The 20664-nt window shown below is 38.7% G+C and overlaps 2 protein-coding genes across 3 annotated transcripts in view; one reads left to right on the top strand and one right to left on the bottom strand.

Annotated features, from left to right (window-relative positions):
• LOC121632285 (inhibitory synaptic factor 2A) overlaps positions 1–16378 on the bottom strand; it is a 35214-nt gene extending 18836 nt beyond the window's left edge. The window contains exon 1 of the mRNA XM_041973614.1: positions 15919–16378. The gene's annotated coding sequence lies outside the window, so the exon portion shown is untranslated. The remainder of the gene's footprint in view (positions 1–15918) is intronic.
• Positions 1–20664, top strand: part of dock1 (dedicator of cytokinesis 1) — a 200865-nt gene that overhangs the window by 109949 nt on the left and 70252 nt on the right. The window lies entirely within an intron of this gene.

The raw sequence follows: 20664 nt of genomic DNA, 5'->3' as shown, positions 1-20664 counted from the left end.
GTCGTTATCAGTCATTGCATTTACAATCATACGGTATAATTATCCTCTCACACACTTAAACACCCTTTTTACTCCACAATTAGAGCATATGTGCGAGTTTTTAAATTTAGGTACACCAGTAAAACGAGGTGATTGACACCATTTCCATGACGAGAAGCAGGGTGGTTAGACTCAAAGTGCTGATGCCATGCTTGTTTTACTATTTTTGACTGAAATGTGGTAGTCAGTCCTTTGCAGTGAGACTGAAAGCAAACTGCTAGCAGCTAAGCAAAGTTTCTTTTAGTCTCAATGTGAGACTTTACAGCAGGGGTGTCCAAAGTCAAAACTCAAGCAGGTTTTGGATGTTTCCTGCTGCAGCACACCTGATCAATAACCCCTCTCCCCAAAAAATGGCTAAATAAAAAGTGGACTTTTAAAACTGATTATATTTGCAGATGTAAAGGACAGTTGATGATTGGAGAGAACTTAACAAGCTGTTGAGGAAAGACATTTCATTTGAGTCAGGTGTGTTGGAGCAGGGAGACGTCTAAAACCTGCAGGATTGTGGCCCTCCAGGGCTGGAGCTGGACACCCATGCTTTCCAGAGTGCAAAATGTGTCTTGTTTAACCTCTTAAAATCTTGTATTTATTTATGCAGCTCACTGAAAATTAGCATTTTTTGCAAGTATGGTAGCTTTTTTTCTTCTATTTTTTTAGATTAACAGAAAAAATTGGGGAAAATGTCAAAACATACAAACTTCTGTCCGAAAACGGTATAAGAACTCCCTAAGGAGATGCAAGCAGAGAAAATAAATGATCTTACCCCCAATACCACAGGTATGGTACTGGAGTCGTGACTCTGCAGAGTGCCTCTGAGGCTCTGACAAAAATATAACTCCCTCTCTGCCTGCTGATTTACACGAAGCAAACACTCCACATGCTCATATAGATGCTGAAGCAGATAAGACAATTATCCTTCTCGGCTTATCTGCCATGACTGCTCTCTGTCAACAGTCAGTGACTTGCCATTTTAAACATGTCTGTTTGCTTACCTGGGAGCTATAGATAGAACATTTTTCTTACTGTTTTCACCATCACCATCATCTATCTGGGTCTGTATTATTTTATCATTGCTTGTAGCATCTCTGGCTCCTTTAGAGGACAGATACCTGTCTTTGACCATCTTGTTTAACATCTTATGTAAAAGTCTTGTCTGCAGATATAAAGCAGTATCATAAGTGAATATTGCAGTTTTAAGTTATGGGATAGACAGTTTTCCAAGAACAGGAGCTCAGGCATTTTTCCTTCTCCTTTATGCATAATTCGGAAAACTTCTTTTTCTCATTCTTAGTGTAAGAAATCAGCTCAGTTTTGCTGTAAATTACATTTTTGCTTGCCTAACTGTACACTCAGAGGAGACATAAACACCATGACACACTTTTCTCCAAAGTCCTAAAAACCTGGTTGAGATAATTTGCCATCTAAAAACCACCACTTGCTGTCTTAAAACCCTGCCACCAGGGTTTTTCAAGACTGTTTCAGGATGCCTCAGATATTTTACAGATTATAAACATGTCTCTGCTTTCAGGTGTCTTCCCACAGATCCTAAAAACAGCCGTCATCTAGCTACTACCTTAAAAGAAAAACTTGGACTCGTCACTCATAAGCAGCCACAGGCCAATATCAAACTCACTTTTCTGAGTAAGATTATAGAAAAAGCTACACAACTTTCTGACACAAAATTACTGTTTTAATGTCTACCAGTCAGGTTTTCGACCACAGCACTGAGACTGCTCTGGTTAAGGTCTCTAATGACATCCGCTAGAGCACAGATAGTGGAAACATTTCAGTCCTACAACCGGATCTCAGCGCTGCATTTGACATGGTCGACCATGACATCTTGCTAGACCAGCTGAAAACAGGGAAGGACTTTCTGGCGCTGCAAAAGACAGGAACTACTTTGTGTCTATAGGTAACTATAAATCTAAGTGAACTAAAATAGCCTGCAGAGTTCCCCAAGGTCCTGCTTGGGGCCACTGCTGTTCAACATCTACATGCTGCCTCTCGCTCAAATTATGAAAACAACTACACATGTTACGATAACTATGCTGATGACACATAACCATCTCACCAGGAAACTATAGTCTGAACCAAACACTGATCAAATGCATTGATCAAATTAAAGATTGGATGTGCTAAAACTTTCTAAAATTAAATGAAGAAAGATTAAAAGTCAGTACTCAACTTCAAACAGCTAAGTTCAAAACCAATAACCAAGCCAGAAATCTGGGAATAGTCATGGACTCAGACCTTTTTGCTGTTATATTAAAACAGCTGTAAAATCAGCCTATTATCACTTAAATAACAAATCTAGGATTAAAGGACTGGTGTCTCAGCAAGATTTAGAAAACTTGTCCATGCATTTATCTTTAGTAGACTAGATGGCAAACTGCAGGTCTGCTGAAACTCAGCAGTTTTGAATCAGTGTTAAAAACGTTTCTTTTTGCTGCCTTTTATCAAAACAAATTTAATGCCTTACACTGTAACTTTTAATTTTTGCATTTTATCTCTTTTTGTGTTTTTATTTAATTTCTTTAATTTTGTTTTAAAGTTTGTTTTTGAAGCACGTTTTATTGCTTCCTGCACCCTGCACTTTGAATTGTCTTATACATGAACAGTGTTATACAAATAAACTTGCCTTGCTTTGTCTTACTTTCTGTTCCTACAATCAGAACTAAACATGGAGAGGCAGCGTTCAGCTTTTATGATTCTCACATGTGGAAAAAACCCCCAGAAAACTGCAGATCTGCAGAAACTCTCAGCAGTTTTGAATCAGTGTTAAAAATTTTTATATTTGCCACTTTCTAAACAACTGTAAATTCAATAAACTGTAACTTTTACTTCTTGCATTTTATCTTGTTTTAATTTTTCTCCTGCACCCTGTTGTAATGAAACAAGTCAAACATCTCCCAGTTGTGTCATAAGGAAGTGAGAGCAGCACAGCGTGTCCACATAGACAGGTTGGAGATGGCAGCTTTCTGCTGTGAAGGCAGATGTGTTATTCTCAGCAGACAGGTGATTACTGATGTGAGCAAATGACCAGAGAGTACAGTGAGAATGCAGCTTCTTTGTGTAGAATGTGGAAAGCATAAAACACATTAGAAAGCTGCAGTGATGCTGCATTGCTCACAGAAAGAAGAATATCCAGTGCAATGCAACTTTTATTCATGTTGTTTTCATGTGTGTAAATAGATCATTTACGTTGTAAAATCTCAGTACTGGCCTATGATTTTCTCTACAGGGCATTATTGGCCTGGCTGTCTAGTATATGAAGCCTTTTCAGTTTAAAAAAAGTTTTTTCTTTTCCTCTAGCTGTTTGATCATGTCACATTTATTCTCAGACTTGTATCTGTTCATCAGCATGGCTGTGCTCTCCTAATCCATCACTGCTAGTGTCCTGTGCATGTTTGTACAGATGGTGACATTTTGAATGAGAGATAAATTAAGGCAACACCCCCTTTCCAAATTCAGCCATAGAAAACTTCTATGTTATAAGCTGAGCTCAAATGAAACCTCAAAATCACGATTCCATTTAGCTTTGAGACGGATTACATTCTGATTTTTCTTTTTCTACACAAGCTCCACGCTGCATATACTGTTAACGTGGGTTCGTATCATATCTGCACTTTAATCCTTTTTGACATAACAGCACTGTAGGCTAAATGATGTGTCCTTGGCTCCACATATCTGATTTATTACCCATTGGGTTCAGAGCCGGGCGACCACTGCAGCGCTCGTATCTCACCTCTGGCTTAATGCCACCCCATGGCCTCTTCTATAAACAGCATGATTCAGCACGCAAGCTTAGATGACTAGCCCCTTTATTCGGTGGTCCTGTTTTAAATGTAAGGGCATGTTAGTCAAGTTAACTGACCTACTCTTTTCTACCCAGACCAAAAGAAACCCATCAACGCAGTCTTATCTGACCTTGTATTAGTAGAACAGCTCTGATGACTGTTATTCTGATGTAATGGGTCCCTGTTTGTGTTAGTTCTGAGGATAAAAGCGTCTGCTGGCCAGAGCCTATTTAGCTCTGCTAATTTTTACAGAATTTTACAGTTAATTTAACAATTATATGGAGCTTTGGAGTGCTACAAGTTAATTTCTCTTCAATATAAGTGTCCCAGAGTTCATAGTCATTTAATACATTGCACCTTGAATTTAAAAGTGATTTTAGATTACTTTTTTTTTTGCTTGTTTATTTTTAATTCAATATGAATCATCAGTGTCATGAATGGTCCTCTCCTAATTTGCCTGTGAGCTTAAATTTAAAATGTGAAAATTTCAAACTCTGATTCGTTCTGGGGGTTTTATGTTTACTGTAACTTCTACCCTGACTAATTTTTGTCTTATCGCTTCTGCTCCACCAAAGGGAAAATCCATTAATCCAGCATGCATCATGAAAATGAATTTATTAAACACTGGAAACATGACTATACATGTCAATTAGCAACAGTAATGTAAACAGCATCTCTTATTTAAGCATTTAACAGTGTGCTTCTGGTGGGCTTTTCCATTATCCTCATTTTTCTATTTCAATACTTAAGCAGCTAAACACTGGGTATGAAATGGGATTTCTTTTTTTTTTTTTACTGTCAGTTTTGAGCAACTTTTAAGGTGTTTACTCATTTGCTGTCAGACTGCATAATTGTGCCTCTGAGCTAGACATCTTGGTTCCACTTGAACAGTAGTATTTTAAACAAAAATGTGCTTTCATGTATTTGAGGCAATGCTTTAGGGTTTTCCACATGTTTGTGTAAATTTTCTTGTACAGTTATAGAACTGGAACTCCAATACTTTTCCCCTTTTTCCTCAAAAAAGATTAAAAGGTAAATATAAGCAAGTAAGAAACAAGCGTGAGCTTGTGCTGCATGATGAGAAGATTTGCAACAGTTTTACAGTATTACAGCTTAGATGCTGTTTGAAGAAATGAGTAACCGTCAATGAAATTCCAGACTTAACTGTAATCCATTGTTACCTTCTCTTGTTTCTCTTCCTTCATCTCTGTCAGCTTCTGCTCATAATTACATGGGGCTTAGTTATGTTCTGAGAAGTCTTTGATCTGCCTCTTAAGATCAAACTGATTAAACAGTAAAAAATAAAAAAAAATTAATTATTTTGGTACATCCATTTGTTGTGCAGCTTTTCATTTTCTGTTTGTCTCTGTGGTGTACCATGCTTGCAAACTTGAGTGCACCCATGCTGCCATTGTTGTGACTGATTGCACAAGTCAGCATTGAGGGATAACACCGATACAGCGCGCAAGATGAGCGGCAAATGCAGCAAATCTTTTGTCAGTTAATGCTGCGGCGTAATACTGGATATTGCAGGATTTTAGAGGATTGTCTCTCAAGCAATTGCCGATCAGACCTCATGGGCTGCTTCTCTGTTGCAAAGAACAATTTTAAAGATTTTTCTCAGAATCATCATGAAGTGGTCCAGTAATGACTTGGGCTGCATTGCTGTTTTTTGGCCAGCAGATGTCAAGATTAGAGAAACTGGTCAGAATAAATGCATAAAGGCACACAAAAACATATACAGTTCATTTAGATTTGAACCTGTTTGTTTGGGAAGGTTTTCTGTGTGAGTCAGGAAGTAGAGAAGCTAACTCTGAAATAGCTGCACTGTTGGCTATAAGAATGGGCACATCTCCTCTTTTCAGTTAAGGTAAGAAAGACATGCTTTGGATAAGGTTGTGTTTGACATGGAGGCTCTGAAACTAATAGCAACAACTTGTGCATTAAAATATCATTTCATCACTTCTTCACTTTCTAAGCAAACATCCTCACAAGGTTCTTCTTCCTATCAGCTATCAGACTGTTCAACAGCAGTCTGACATAACGAACAGTTTAGTTTCCATTCACATGATCTTTCAACCACATCAGTCTGTATAAACCACGTTATGGTGCACTTGTTCCTGACTATGCTAGTCAGTGCATGATGTAGACTTTGTTTTTACATTAGACTAAATTAGTCTATTTACTCCCTGCCATTGGAGACGTGCCCTATTAAGCCTTTTTCTATTATTACAAATTTCTTTACTTTAGATTTCTGAGGTGATTTTTTTTTCTATTGTTATATTTAAATGTTTTTTTTTTTCTACTTTAACTTTTCACTTGCTGCTTGCTGCTGTAACACCTGAATTTTCCAGTCTACAGGACGATTGTACCATCGTCATCATCAGCCAGTTTAAGATAAAAACACAAATGGGAATTTGATCGCTTTGGTGGTTGTTTTCATATTTTAAAAAGCCCAGCTGTACATACAGATTTTTTTTGTCAATCAGCAAAAAATGCCAAAGCTCGGTCTGGTTTAAAAGCAAGAGAGTGAAAATGAGTTTAAACAAGATTGAGATCTTAATATGAATGGGGAGGCTGTTCCACAATTTGGGGGTAACAAAAGAAAAACTTCTGTCCCCTCTTAATTTCAGCCTGGACCTCTGGACAGCAAGAAGTGACTGGTCAGCAGACCTCAGCAATCTGAAGGGAATGCGTGGTGTTAAAAGTTCGGCAAGATAAGAAGGGGACAACCCTTTTTAAAAGACTTAAAAACAAACAATAGAATCTTAAACTCAACTCTGAAACTAACAGGTACCCAGTGCAAAGAAGCTAAAATTGGTGTGATTGTAGTGCCAGACCAGCCATTTTCATTAGTTCTGAAGATGGAGATTTGAGGCATTTCATGCAAGACTTGACTCCAAAATACACAATAAATACGTAATGTATTTATAAGGATGTGTTTGGAAGAAAGAGAAAGGAAATACAAAAATGACCTATAATGTGGCACATAAATGGGGATTATACTGTAATTTGTCTTCAGCTGGATGTTATTTTTACAAATGTCTCCAATCAGTAATGTGGAACTCTTTGTTTATATTTCTATTGACCGAAAACAAGGCTCTGCTGCCTGGCTCAGTTTTAGAGGAGTTTATTGTCATTTTTTTAGTCAATGTTTTGTCATTATGACATTGTTTAACTTTTGATGACAACAAAATGACAATAATTAGTTGTAAGATGTCAGCTTTTAAACAGAAAACTCCATCAGTATTTTTCAAGACATTAAAAACAATTATCTGTGTATCTGTAGTGCACTCAAATAAAACTCACAAATGATGATTTAAAGGGTACAATAAGCTATTTTCTAATTATAAACTGTGAAGAAGGTAATGTGCTTTACCGTGTAACATTTCGACCCATTTTCACAGTTGTGTTTGAATCCAGGAAAACTGCAGCTTCATTTCAACCTTTCAAGTTTGTTGCTTCCACCCTAATGGCCAGAACACACCGGCGCCCAGCAACTCGCATCAAAACAATCACTCCTGCTATTTTCCTATCATAACCCCCCACATTAGCACCTGCTGGCCATGAGACAGCTCTCTCCAAAACACTGCCCTGCATAATTTGTCCTATTTTCAAGCTTTTTTGCTTCTAAACAACACTAAAAGAAAAGAAGCACACACGCGCTCATACACAAACCTGAACTTATAATGAAAGTTTGCACAATTCATCGTCTGTGTGGTCACAATAAAGTTGCTGTTAGATGCTTCCTATTGAAGCTGTTTTCTTTAAAGCAAGTAGAAAAAACATGTTGTGATGTGAAACAATGTAATACACCTGGTCTGGAGCTGGAGTTTGGTTTGTACCCTCAGGGCTTCTGTATCATGACAGAGCAATAAGATGGAGCAACAAGGAGGGAGACATGCAGCATGTTTAGGTATAAGGTACACCATTTTACATGAATAAAAACCATTCAAGGTACTGTATTGTCTTTCTGCCTTAAAGTTGCCATCAATGTTACACTCTGGATCCAGAGCAGTCAAAGTATGCAGCAATTATTTGTTCATTTCTGTCATTAATACAGAAACAAATCTCATATATTTTTACCATTCACATTTTATATAATATAGTATTTAAAATGTGTTAAATGTTGATTGCTTATTGTGAGAAACAGCACATGCAATGCTGCAGCTTCATGACTTTTTAAAGGCTAAGAGGATCTCAGTGAACCTAGCAGACCTTGGAACATGTGTTCTGCACATCATTAGTAATTTCTCTCCCCCTGTACTGTGCATGGTACCAGGATTTACTACCATTAAATAAAAGTGATGTACTGTAAGTCAGTCTGTATTTATGGGTTGCTTCTTATCCTTGGACTGTGGCCTGCAGATATTATAGCCTTATTATGTCTTACTTGCTTAATCCCTGCTGAATTGTATATGTTTCTTTTTTATGTCACTACTCACTGTAGTTAGTAGGCTTTGTTTGATATGCTCATGTCCAGGTGGGTTCTTAGCGAGGGTCCATACATCACTGAACATGCAGGCTACTGTAGATGGAGAGCAGGGCTCAGGAAAGGATATATGCTGCAGAGGCTGCCTCTTCTAATCAGAATGCATCAGATCACTTTCCTTTTTGCTGCTCTTTGTCTTTCCACACAACATTGTATCTCTCCTGTTGCTCCCCCTTTTTATTTTTTATTTTATTTTGTCCTTGCCTTTTCATGTTCTCCCTTTTTGTTGCATTCTCCGTGTATTTTGTCTGTCTCCTGTCTTTGCCTTCGTGACATGCTGAGGTTTCAAAGCTGATGGGTAACTAGAGAACTCCCCTGCTGCTTTCACGTAGTCATCCCTTGTAAAAAAAAAAATAAAGGCACACAGACAAAAACCACACACCGGGATGGAAAAGACTAGAATAAACAGGTGCAGGGAGAAAGATTGCAGAGTTGTCACTTTGCTTGCATGATGCAGAACTGAATGCAAGTAAAATAGATATAGAGTTGTAAAGGGGCAGATGAAACCACAGAGAAAGGTCCATGAATAAAAAGAGACAGAGACAAGGGGGGGAAAAAAAAAAAAAAAAAAGCCTCCCTGTCATTTCATGAGATGTATTATTTGGTCAACTCTCCTGTATCTCATGTCTCTCAGTATTGTGTAAACAACATTAAAGAAATATCTTAAAAGATTTGTGCTTATGGGCCCTTTAATGCATTAATTGTGTGTAAATGCAATGATTAATTAATGCCCTTAATTTTTTTTTTTTTTTTTTTTTGCTGGTCGCTGTCTCCCCTCCCTGCTGCAGCATATAATCAGGAGAGAGCGGGTTAAAATGAAGAGACTTGAAAAACCGATGTTTCTCTTTGTCTAAACCCATGCAGATGGGCAGAACATGGGGATTTTTGGATGGGAAACTGCTCCCAAAAGACAACAAGAAACTTTTTATTTATTTATTTAAATTAATGCGGTTTTGATTTATGCAAGACAGCAAACGTAAGACATGCTTTCTGACTATTACATAAAGCATAAATCGGGCCTTCTTCTGCCTCTGGTTTGGTGAATCTTGGTCATAGTGAGATGAAACTTCCAGCTGTGGAATCTGTGAGATGTGAGCTTTCAGGAGAGGAGTCGTTTGTTTGTGTTCGTGGGGAGACATCGTCTGTGTTTACGTATTTTTCGGACTTTGTGTACCTGGTCTTTGAATTGTTTGTTGTCTTAACTGTGTTTGGTGGTCATAGAAATGGTTTTGCTGAGCTGTTAGCTGAGATTCTGGACTTTCTGTGGATACCATACATGTTTAGTTGCACATCTGACGCTACACCCGGAAACAGGATATTAACCCCTTAACTCCGGTAGCGGAGGCTGCAGGTGCAGAGGTGAAGCTAAACAGTCAAGAAAAGAATAATAAGTTAGAGAAATTATAGGCCAGAAATCTGGATAATGAAGCACTAAAGGTGCATGGATGGAAGTTATTGTGCATATTGTGAATATTTCTCTCTCTTCACCATCTAAAAGCTGTGAGATTCTAATCCTGCTTTCTCTCTGTTCACCTGATGCTGATATTCATCACATATTGTTCCTTCTGTGTTTAGAAGGAAACAGCTTCACAGCTTTAAATTCATCCTGCTGACTTTTTACCTTTTAGTTAGTAAATCCTGAACATTTCATCCTTCTTTGACATAAATATTTGATTTTATAAATATATATGAAGAAATATTTTAACTGTTGCTGTTTAAAGAGAAAACTGCTGCTAAACCTGTTTATGTGTTTAGTGCAGTGGTCTGCAAAGTTTTCAGTCCAAAGGGCCATTTTTCCCTCAGCCAGCTAAATAAAACACGTTTAGAGCCGCGATATGAGACCTTTTCAAAAAAGCCACTTAATATATATTTTTAATGAAGAGCTACCATAGGATATTTGTTATTTTTGAAGAACCACATTTTTATTTCCATCTTTAGTTTTTATAACAAAGAAAAAATAAAACCTTGATAAAAAGAGGATAGACAGACTTTCTTCTTTTTTTTTTTTTTTTTTTTTTTTTTTTAGACAGACTTTCCTCTAAGGGATGTAGATATTTGTGGAAAATGATGTAAAGTAAAAGAAAAGAAAAAGTCCCTGGTTTCCAACCTAACGAGAAGAAAGAAAGATTTAAAAAATATTTTAGCCACGTATTTAGAGGCATTGTGGAAGGTCCAGAGAGCCACTTGCAGCTCCAGAGCAGCAAGTTGGAGACCCCTCATATAATGTTTGTAACCCAAAACTTACTGCATTTTCTTTATTTCTTTATATAGCCGTAGGCCTTCTTTTAAAGGAAAGAGACAATTTGCGCGTAACAATGCAATTAATCGCCACGTCATGCAATTAGTCGTGATTAAAAATTTTAATCGTTGCCCAGCACTAATATATATATATATATATATATATATGTGTGTGTGTGTGTGTGTGTGTGTGTGTGTGTGTGTGTGTGTGTGTGTGTGTGTGTGTGTATGTATTTCTCTTTTTTTGCGTTTGTTTATTGTTCAGCTGAGAAGAAACTAGCCTTTCATGGCTCACATCGGCACATATTATTTTTGGTGGTAGGACCCTTCTCTAACACTTCTGCTACGCAGGGGCGGGTCTAGAAAAGTTTTCATTGGGGTCCATGCAGGGGCACTGGCCAGGAATATAGGGGCACAAATGCGACCTTTTTTTTTAGGGTCTTTTCATGAAATATTGAACTGATCAATACAACTATAGTGATAATTTAACATTAACACTAAATATTTCTAAGCATTCCTTCTTTCTGTTGATACAATACAGTAGTCACAAATGGCGATTAACCATGATTAATTCTTAAGCTGTGATTAATCTGATTTATATATATGTATCAATCTTTGCTGAAGATCAAATTAGGAGAGGATTTACGTTCAACGTAGAAAGGGGTCATTTTTGTGGTTTTCCCATACATTCAGTGTATTTAAAAGATTGAAACTAGAAAACGGTGTTTAAAAGATCTACCAAGTTATAATGCTCTTAGTCCACACTTAAGTCCACACTAAAAGGGAGGGGAAATTTATCTCTTTTCCAAACTAAGAATAAGTAGATCTGAAAGTGCTTTAGCAGTGTGAGAAAAATGTGGGAAATTTTCTTTTTTTCCTTTTAAACATCGAAGCTACTTTTCTAGACCACTAAATTGAAATAATAAACTTGTAAACTAACATAACACATGCTCTTTGAAAAGACGTCCTGCGGGATGGTTTAAATGGAATCAAACTGTTACAATGAGGATTTTTAACAAATACCAATTACCTGTGTTTTTCAATCCCAGTCATATCATCAGAAAGTCACTGGTTCATCTGAAAGCAACTGAAGGGCCAACTCATCCAGGCAGGACTCAACTGTTTTCCTTAACCTTAATAGAAAAACACACTTTTGAGGACCACAACATTTAAATCTTGGACTGAGATGACAAGTGTTTAAGTGGGGAGTGAAAGAGGCCATCTTTGTTACAGTAGAGAAGCCTTCACTTAAAGGTGGAGGAGGACTGTAGCATCACTTCTCCCTCAACTATGTTAGCATCCTCACAGCTATCCCAGGGACACCGACAACACTTAGCCTTAAGTGAAACTATGGACGATAGTCACTCTAACGAGACCTTAAGGTAAGTCAGGACTCTCACAGAATGACACACAGAATGTCACAGAATCTAAAACATCAGTGGTTTCAAAGGCTACTTAAATGAATTCTCTCACTATGTCCGTTAGAATTAAAGAAGCTCTTTTGGATGAGAGTGAAATATTTTCGGTAAGCTAAAAATATCAACCCTTTTCATATGTGATCCTTCTCTTTTTGTTGATTGAACAGAGAGCTGACAGCTAACGGTGTCTCGTAGCACTGGCAAAAAAATATTACTATGATATTATTTTCATTTTGATGGATCTCAATTTTGAGCATGATATAGAATTTGATGATGTCAGTGTGTTTGTGTTTGTGTGTGTGCACAACAATACACATCCTCGTGAACTTCAAGGCAGCTGAACTCTCCCTAGAGACTGTAGTTAAGTCTATTACAACCTCTACTTGGTAGAATTGGCTGCCCCCATATTTCGAGATAGCGCAAGCTCTTCCTTCTCTCTGCCTACAGCGAGAATGGGCGTGGTGCTTTCTAGTAAAAAAAATGTAAGGTTGCCACAAAAGCAGGTAGCATCAGTGTTACTCAACAAGCTTTGCTTCTTTGCATATTGATTCAGAGTATCTGTGCATTTAGACGGGAGGCTCTACACCCAAACCAGAGAAAAGGGGGCTGAGTAGATACACCGTATGCAGCTCTGCAGTTAAAGAAGATGCTGCCATTTTTGGAAAGTAAAATCTTACAAACTGATTACCACGAATATCATGAGTTTACTACCAGCCACTCTTCACCCCTGCTTCATGCTTCCCGTTGGGTTCACTCTGTGGTGTTCATATGTTTAGTCTTTTGCTCACTGGTAGCTCAAACTTGCAGTATTGCATTTGCCGTATTCTGATGTGATGATCGGACACAAATGGTTAATGTCTTGATCTGTGTTTACTGTTTGGATGTATGCTACTGGATCATTGATTGACGAATTGAAGAAGATCAGTGTTTCATTAGCTGGTTGTGATGTGGGAGCTCTAGAATGACAGAAAGTGAAGGGAAAGCAAGGTTTGTGTATAGATATTTTCCCCTGCAATGACCCCAGTGTAGATGATTAAGTTTTCATTTAATAAATTAACTGGAAATGGTCATTGCCAAACCTGACTGGTAGACATCACAAGGACCTACTAAATTCCTGTAGATGGAATCAGGTAGACCAGCCTGGAGTTTCAGAGATGACCTTTGGACAGGTGGGCCTGCATCATGCGGGATACGAACACTGCACGCATGTCATAAGGAGTTATTCTTATATGCACAGTGCAGGGCTCTGAGCACGCCTATCTATACCAGCGACCAAGTCATCGTTTTCATGTTTTCAGAGCAGGTTGGTGTCCATGACACTGCACCTGCAAATGTGTAACTCTTCTCAATGAGATCAAAATTGAGATTTAATCTAAGTTTTATATTTATCGCCCAGCCCTGGTTCCACTTCACATAAAGCTCATCAGCTTTAATGGTGACTGACTCTACCCCCTGACCTCCACCCTCTGTGATCGGTCATGGATACAGGATATTTTGCAGGTATTGTTTAAGCCAGAGGTCCCCAACCCTGGTCCTCAAGGCCCACTGTCCTGCAGGTCTAAGATGTCTCCTCGCTGCAACACACCTGATTCAAATTAATGGCTCATTAGCAGACTGGTTTAAGCTATCTTTAGAAGCCTATCTAACAACAATTTTAATAATTTATCAAACGCTAATTAATCTAGCAAATGGCATTTTCCTCTTTTATCATTTTTCATATTAAAAATGCAATATCTGGATGTTTAGAGCCAAACATCACCTTAAACTCTGGATATATGTGTGAATTTAATTATTATAGACCATACAGGTGGTTCACATTTAAATGTAAAAATCATTGATTGCAACCCTTAATATAGATAGACCTACCATATTCTACCAACAAGAGACATAGAGATGAAGAGACGCAAGCTCCCCCTCATCATAAAAACTCTTGGCACTGTCTGCCCTTCTGCCTCTGGGCCTGTTGGAGCCACAGCTGACTGGGTCTTTACTACAAAGCAGTTGGAAACATATGCTTTACAAAAAAACATACAGTAGCACACAAAGGCACCGGCACCCAGGTCAGATCAGGTGTTAAATACCTTCTGCTGAATGCAGGCTACATCCAAAGTGAGCCACACACACTCTCACATATACCTATCCTCTCTTCAACAACGGATGTGCATAATTTGTGTAAAATGCTTGGCATTGTTATAATGCTCCTTGGCAAAAATAAAATAAAAAAATGATCCAGAGTCTTAAAGAATAATCCTATTAGCACATGAAAGGTAACATCTGGCTTGTTCCAAAAGCAGTCATTCTTTCACTGGAGAGCAATTTGTTTTCTGGATGAATGACTAGTCCCAGTGAGCAAGAGCAGAGGAGGTGGAGAGACACTTCAAACCACTCATAAGGAAGCCCTTGCACTTTTTAAATAGGCCAACTCTGAAATATGTCCCGCCCAGCTTCTCCCTTTTTTGTGGACAACATTTCTTCACATTGCTGTAACTTTGTCCTGCAATTTCATTTTCCCCATGCCTCTCTGCATTTGGAGGGGTTGTGCCACGTGCAAGCATGTCTGTGGCAGTTTTCCCTTGAAGCGTAGTCGGATATCGCTGGTTTCTAAAAATAAAGATTAGCTTTCAAGTGTCAGGCCATCACTCTCATTACTCCTGGACCGCCGTGCCCAGCTCTCACCGATGCAGCATGAAGGTTGAAGTCAGACAGGCGACGACGGATGAAGGGGATCATGTCATTTCCTTTTCTTAAGCGACTTCCTATTTTCATCCCTACACTGTAATTCTTTATGAGTGTGTTTACATCACGTTAGGCTGTGAAAGAAGGCATTTACTTTTCGTGTTGCTCTTGAGTATCAACACCTAATACCTTTTTACCTAAAACAAAAAAAAAAAAAAAACACAGGAATCTCAGTATCCTTGCTGTGTAGCTAATTCTTTCTCTTTTTTTGTCCCTTTCTCAGTGTCTGTGGAAAGTGAAATAAAGCATAGGGGCGATCGTATCTGGTCATTGATGTGAGATGTGGTTGAAAAGGAGACAGGGCGACACAGGTTTCGGGGGGATGTGTTTCCTTTTTCTTTTCTGTAGCAAATGACAGACAATTGAGGTGTGAGGGTCCCCCTTTCACCGCTGAAGCACACATGCACAAACATCCACACACTCACTTACTAATAATCTATAAGGTGTCAGTGATTTTTACCTAGTCCATTAATCTACATTATCTTTCAGTTAAAGTCCTTCATTAGATGCAGCAAACTGATGCCAAGCTCTCATTACCTATTCCTCTGCTGCAAGCTACCTGCCTTCAGACCACTGCAGCTTTCACATATGAGATGAAGGCTTCGTGCAATAATTCTGCAATTTTTCTTTGCTGTTAAATATCACTTTGTTTTATCTAATGCTCACTCGTCTGCAAAACTGAGAGGAAATGCAGCATCATGCAAGCCCTTCTACACAAGCAAAGCTTTATCCATGCATGCTGATCCAGTCAGGTTAAATCTGGATCAAAATCATCTTGGAAACAGAAAAAAAGAGACCTGCCAGATCTTATAAATGTCATCAAGCAATGGCAGCATGCTTTCCCCTAATTTATTGCAGCTTTAAACATTTTTTAGTTTAAAGTTTCTCCAAAGTGACTGAATCATTGCACAACTGCTGCCTAAAACCTCTTTTAACCACTTCACCCAAGTAGAAGCAGCTAAGCATAACATCAATCAGAGATTTACCTCCTTTCATCTGCCACACATATTTGATATTTCATCAGCTGACGTAAAGGGAAAATTGTCTGTGAAAATATTCCTCGTGCCGTATCCAACTGAGCAAGTAGATTTCTCGGATTTCCCCTCTCCAGAGGTTATTTGAACAGACTTTCCATTTTGCAGCAGCAGACTGAGAGATGAAATAGAAGAGAGGACAAGAGCAAAGAGGAGCAACTCACCTCAGACTGTGAAATGCTGACGTAAAGGATGCGATAGCCTTGATCCCCGGTTGTGCCCATGCATGCCCGTTTAGTTCCTAGATTAGAGGTGAGCTGGAAGAGGTTTTGCCATGGCAGAAGTTAAGAGAACGTGCACGCAGGCGGAGTTGGGAGTAGTTGTTGCACATCAGTGTCCTCTGATCCAGTGGCGTTAGGTTTCGCTAAGCCCCAGACAGTCAACACTCCCCCTCTTTTTTTTTATTTATTTATTTTTTTTCTTTAAACCCCCTCTCCCAAACGCTCTCCTCTCGCTTGGCGTTGGTAAGGGCTTGCTTTCAATCACTCACACACACACGCATGCATGCACACTCACACACGAGCAGGCACACACACGCACCGCGGCTGAACTCCGGACACCTCAGCAACGGAGCCCACGCAGGCAGAATATCCCCATCATGCCGCCGCAGTTCCGCTCTCTGGCTTTCTCTTCTCTGTTTGTGTGTGGAGGGTGGGTGAGACGGACAGACAGAGCAGGAGAGAAAGAGAGAGATTAAGTGAAAGTGGGAGGGGGCATGGGCGGGAGGGAGGGAGGGAGGGGAGAGCAAAGGGAGGAGGGACGGTTGCAGTTGAGAAAGTAGAGCTCTAGTTTTGGCTATATCTGGCAGGTTCATGCACTATCCCTTCATCTCATCACTCACTTCTATGGAAACATTATTTTCATATTTACTTCAGATCATCATAGTTTTATCCTCTGTAACAAGAACAGGAAAAAATAAATATTCAACTTTAAATTAATTTGGAAAAAAAGGTTTTTTTTTCCCATGGCAACACAGCTTATGGTGCAAAAGTTTCTCTCAGGAAAGGCAGCGGCGGATGTGTTTGAGGCTCGGCAGTCTGCATCCACACCTGTGTCTTTGTGTTGTGTTGCCTGACATCTCCATGGACTGACACTTGTCATGTGTTGTCAACCTTGAGACTTTCATTACAAGTTCATTCACCTTCTGTCGCTCGATTTCCCGAGTCCTCACAGCTCTTTTTTTTTGTGTGGGAAGGCAAATCCATCTGTTTGTCCCCCACTCTCTGGAGATAGTTTGTCTCATCGCCTCTCAGCCATTTATCCATCTGTCATGGCCTACTCAGTAGTTAACACTGTTTATGCAGGAGAAGACCAGTTTTTTTTTTCTTAAATGTTAATGTGTATTTTCTTCATAGACATAATTGGATTTGTCGTGCACCATTACAATATTTAATGAACAAAAGGAGAGTGGAGTAAAATAACACATTCTATGAGACCCTGATCATGTAAAAGTGAAGCTACACAAGCACGGTCGGATGTTTTTAGAGCTATAGCTAAACCTCTTTCTTTAACAGGGAAAACCCAAGTTTGGCTTTATAAGCCTCAGGTATCATGGTAATGAGCTGCAGCTCTCCAGACAGCAGCTGCTGCGAAGTGTGTGTATGTGTGAACAACTTCATAATGTCATATTTAACAGTGCAGACCAGAATAGATAAACGGTGCACAGTTTTCCAACAATAAAAACTAGCAACAGTGATTTCAGGCAAGTTTTATAAAATCCTATCAATATCATAATAATCTGCTTGTGGCTTTGTTGCAATCATGGTACACTGATTTTTTATTATTTTTTTAATTTGCATACAAGTTATTTATTACTTTTCCTCATTAGATTTTTGCTCTGGATGTTAAATGTTTATTAAAAAATGGAAGAATCAGGCATCCAAGTGGGGCCACTCCTTATTACCAGGCTAAGTGAGATCTTTGTTTTATGTAGCACACAGACAAGACCTGTGATGATGTCATTATTGCTGGAAATTCAGGGTCATTAGTGACCATCGAACCAGTTACACAAATCCTGTGAAATGGGTAACTGAACCCCAAAATGTGTGTAGGAAAACATTTTCATTACATTCAGTGCTGACCAAAAAAAAAAACTTTTAAATTTTCATGTCTTTTAAAGCTGGTTTGGAAACCTCAGATCTTCTTAAGAATTATCCTTTAAACATCAACTCAAAAAGAATCTGGTTTTGCTCACATTTATGGAGAACATTGTGTAGGGATGAGAAAAATATGTATTGGGTTCAGCGAGGTGATTAAAACATAAAAATGTGAACATTTTAAAGGGGTTAGTGTTGGTCCTGTAGTGTGGTTGAATGCTTGTCTGCTCTCTGCAAAGTACATAATTCTGATGAAAGAATGTGCCAAAAGATTTTTTAAAAGAATAATAAATTGAGCTATGATTGAATTACAACCGATTCTTCAACTTGATTCATATCTGAATCTGTTAGAAATTCTCTTTTTTATCACCTTCTCACTGCATCACAGCTTCTTTAGCAAACTTCTTTACAACACACCATTGATTGATTGAATGTTTTATATGGACAAAAGACTAATTAAAAACAGGAAAATAAAAGGAAGATACAAAAGAAAGGAAAAGTAAAAAGAAAAAAAGAAGTCTTTGTCCAAAGGGAGTGGGAAGAAGCCAGCTCTTATGCAATCCCACCCCCATGGCCACACAGCATTAACTGCCTCATATATATTTCATAAAATACTTTATATCAAAAGGTCTATGGATCAGTAATTATAATAAAATTATAATAATTTAATAATAATAATAATAATGATTACTGAAAATCATTTTTATACTTTTGGATGACCATGTTATATGATAATTTAAATAAGTAATTATAATAAAAATTACAAAAATGTAATAATAATAATAATAATATTACTGAAAATCATTTCTATACTTTTGGATGACCATGTTATTATATGATTTAAATAAGTGTATATTTGGACTTGTGTTTCCATAGTAATGGGACGTTTTTGTTGTTGTATCTTTGTCACCTCCCCTTCTCAGTTTATTTCTCTACAGTGGAACACAAATGCTCCTGCTTCTTGACTGACTGCACCTTCAAGGTCCTGAACAGTGCACAAACACCACAAAAGTTTTATGAGCCTTGCTTCTTTTTTGGAGTGAAATTAAGACTCCTGCCTCACCTACAGATCTAACTCCGGAAAAAGCTGAATACCGTTTTTAAAAGATCTGACTTTGGGACGTCTCAGTCCTTTGGAAGTGCTCCAGATTTAAACTCAAGTTAGTGGCATATATGTTTTTTAAATGAGAATAGGCCCTTAGGGGGGTGATCACTGTAAGTACAGATGGAATAGCTTTTGCCATTTTATTTTATGGGAATCTGCACAACAAAGTGCTTGTGTAAGCAAACTGTTTCTCAGTTGGATAAACCGGTGGCAGTGGACAAGTCACTGGAGTGACTCCTATTGATTTCATTGCCACAGAGCTAAGCCCTCAGGGGACTCCAGTTTGATGTTCTTGTCCTTAGCATATACAATATAGACGATGCCCTTGCCAAACAAAGTACCATTCTCACTTCTCTCCCAGTTTTTTTTTCTATACTTAAATAGTGATTTTAAAGAGATTATAATTACAATCTAAAGTGAGCACATTTCCAGATGTTTTCCCTGCTAAACAAACAAGTGCAGTTCTTGATGGAATGGCACAAACTATTGTTTGTCAGTTCACCAAAGCTCTAGAAATAAAGTGCTAAAAATTTCCTGGAGAAGAATTCCAGTCTTCCTCCAGCCATCATTGCTCTCACTGTTCTATCTCACCTCATACTATTTTCACACCAGTACCATACTTCAAACTACTTACTTACTACTACTTACCATACTTCAAACTTTTTTTTTGTATTTTTTCCCTTTGTGATCAAAATTGCCCTGATGTTTTTAATTGTTAAATGCATGTGAGCAGGGACTTTAGAATTCTATTCTCCTCCCAAACTTCCAACTTGGCCAAACATTGTAATTTGTTCCTAAACTACCAATTCCCTTGTTGCATATATATGCATCTTTAGCTGCAGGGGTTTATTACTAGTTTGTTGTCTGATGTGACTGCATACAAGAAAGAGTTATTGTCACTTCTGTATGGAGTTGAATTGCTTGATGGAGAAGGGAGCTGTCAGTTTACTGTGGCTTAGACACAACAGCAATCATAACAGAGAAAGGGAGAGTTTTGTGTGTGTGTGTGTGTGTGTGTGTGTGTGTGTGTGTGTGTGTGTGTGTGTGTGTGTGTGAGAATGTGTGTAAGAGAGCAAGAGAGAGAGAGTGAGAGAGAGAGTCCCTGTGCTTGTGTGTTTGAGTTGACAGGCTGATATGATGTGTCTGCTGTGCAGCAGCACTGCCCCAGCAAGTCTCTGGCTCAGAAGCAAAGCTGTAAATGTGCCGAGCAGATACGTCAGCGGCACTGTGTCCCCATCTGCTGCAGTCTTAAGGTCTTTTCATCAAAGTGTGTACAGAGAGTATGAAGAGGTTTCAACAAATCTCTGAAGTAAACTTCAACGTGCATGCACTTAGCATGCATGTGATGCATGCTGCACAAAAGGGGAAACAAATGGATAGAAATATACTATCAAGGTAGCTGTAACACCTTTTGAGCTGACTATGAATTGCAATTAAGCTCCACCTCCCAAATATGTCAGAAATTGCTGAGTTTTTCATGTTGCTTTGGGCACTGTGACCACCAAGGGTTGATCCAAATTTTTGGCTGTGTCCAACCAGAATATTGTAAGCCATTTTTGATCCTCAGTAAGAGCAAACTATTGACCTGCACAATCCCCCTCATGCTCCAGTACATCAACCCAATCTGCCACACTGATCAGGCATTGGCCAGTACCCCCTCCCCCCCCCCCCCCCCCCCCCCCCCCCCCCCTCAGTGAATGATGCATGTT

Source organism: Melanotaenia boesemani, chromosome 21 (assembly GCF_017639745.1).
Source record: "Melanotaenia boesemani isolate fMelBoe1 chromosome 21, fMelBoe1.pri, whole genome shotgun sequence".
Lineage (NCBI taxonomy): Eukaryota > Metazoa > Chordata > Actinopteri > Atheriniformes > Melanotaeniidae > Melanotaenia > Melanotaenia boesemani.
This window is presented reverse-complemented; position numbering and strand designations above follow the sequence as displayed.